Genomic DNA, 2,392 nt, shown 5'->3' on the forward strand with positions numbered 1-2,392 from the left:
GTCCCCAGTTTCTGATCCATCTACCGACAATTGCTGAAACTCTGTCACTCAACCACAGGATTCCCCCCCAACCACTAGTGTAAACAAGCCCTTAATTCTTAATGAGAGTCCAATAGAAATTGGCCAGCAGCTGGACAGTTTTGCATCAGGGAGAACAGGGACAGCCTCTGTGAACCACTGGCTGATTTCCATCTACTGGTCAAAATGGGTCTATTACTGTTTGATGAAAAGATGTTTTGCTGCTAAAAGTACCAGAACACATATGGAAATAAATTGGATGGGGGTGCTGCTGCTGTATGTATGCAGAACCTACTGCCTAAGGAAAAAATCAGTTTCCACCGCCAAATATGAACGGTCAGTGTACGGTGTCGCTGAGACTGTGAAAGTCGTACTGTTCTGTGACACCAGGTAGAGCTTTAAGGCATCGCTCAAGCATGTTAGTTAAATTAATTGTGTTATTTCAATGTTGTCCTCAAAGCCATATGAAAAGACCCCCTCCCTGATGTGTTTGTTTTTTTGCTTTGATACATTTTCCCCAATCGCAATGCACAGCTTACCCTTTTTTGCAATAGTATGCCCATTAGCTGTAAAAATGGGAAAAACTAACACGATTTGCCTCCCAAAGACTTCACTTGAATATTGCCACTAAGTTTGGATTTGTAGAATTTCAGACAGGATTTGCTGACCCCTGATGAATTGAATCCAGGCAGATTAGCCCATTGATGACTGTTTTGTACAGATTGTGCAGAGATTCCACCACCCAGCACTCTATGAGATCGTTCACACTGATAGCTTTGGGTGTTATTTCCAACTTGTTGGAAGATCTGTTTGATATTTGCCAGTTGATCTGTCTGCAAAATTTTTTTTTGTACAAAACAAGTCAACTGTCACACAGATGCAGGGGCGAATTGACCATTTGGAAACTCGGGCACTGCCCGAGGGCCCGGGGTCAGTAGGGGGGCCTTTGAGATGCATCTGTACCTTTTTCATAGGCTTTTTTGAGTTTGGGCAAGGACACAGGGGCCCCATGATCCCCTATTGCCCGGGGGGGCCCATGAGTTGTCAGTCCGCCCCTGGACAGATGGGATCAAATTTTAACAGGTGATCAGAACCTGCCTGGCATTTTGCTGCTTCTGATCTCTCAGACACAGGGATTGATTTTCTAAAGCCAGATAACAGGGCAAGAAAGGGCGGCATTCCTTTTGATTCATCGTATAATGATGATTGCCTGCTTGTGCATCCCTGTATAAACATGACTATTCTTGATGGAAAATCTTTGACACAGTTCTTTTTTAATTATACAGTCCTTCTTTTATTTCTCCCTCCTATATTCCTTCCTTCGATCCTTTTTATTCTTAGATTGTAAGCTCCCAGGATCAGGGTCCTCTGTTTCCTCTTGTACCAAATTGTAATGTAACTGTAATGTCTACCTTCATTTTGGAAAGAGCTGTGCAAACTGCTGGAACTACAGTATATATATCCTGTATAATAATAATTTATTTTCTTTTATCTTTCTATCTCTCCTCTCCCTCTCCTCTCCTGTCCCTCGCCTCTCCTCTCCCTTTCCTATTCCTCTCCTCTCCTCTGCTCTACTCTCCCTCTCCTCTCCCTTTCCTATTCCTCTCCTCTCCCTATGTTGTCTCCCTTCTTCTCTGCTATTCTATTCTCTGCCCCCTGCTGTATACTCTCCCTGTCCCCCTTTCTCCTGTCCTCTTTTGTCTACTCTCTCCTCTCATCTTCTCTTCTCCCCTCCTCTGCTCCTTTTTCCTTCTCCTGTTCTTTGCTCTTTCCTCTCCTCTTTTCCCCTCTTTTCTCTACTCTGCTTTTCTCTACATTCTCCTTGGTCTCTTCTCTCCTGTGCTCTCTTTTTTTCGTTTTCCTCTATCCTCTCATCTGCTCTCTCTTGTCCTCTCCTCATATGCCCTCTCTCCTCATATGCCCCCTCTCCTCATATTTGTCTCACCTCACCTCAATTCTCTCTCCTTTCTTCTACTCTCTTCTTTCCTCGCATTTTCTCTTCCCTTCCCTGTTTTTTTCTTCCCCTCGCCTCCCCATTCTGCTTTCTCCTCTCCTCTGTTGTAACCTCTCCTCTTTCCTTTGCTCTCCAACCCACTCTGCTGTCCCTCTCCTCCCACCCTATCTCTGCTCTCCACTGCTATCTCTTTTCCCCTTTTCTCTCTCTGCTGTCTCCTCTCCTCCCTCTTCTTCTCTCTCCTCGGTTGTCTTCTCCCCCCTCTGCTGTCCTCCACTATGAACTGCCATCTCCTTTATTCTCTTCTCTCCCCTCCTGTCCCCTCCTCTCTTCTCCTTTCTTCTCCTCTCCTCTCCTCTCTCCTCTTTTCTTTTTTTTTCTTCTCTTCTCTTCTCCTCTCCAATCTCCTCTACCTCCTCT

The sequence above is a fragment of the Staurois parvus genome, unplaced genomic scaffold, assembly GCF_062004578.1.
Source record: "Staurois parvus isolate SC_StPar_1 unplaced genomic scaffold, SC_StPar_1.0 ptg000817l, whole genome shotgun sequence".
NCBI lineage: Eukaryota > Metazoa > Chordata > Amphibia > Anura > Ranidae > Staurois > Staurois parvus.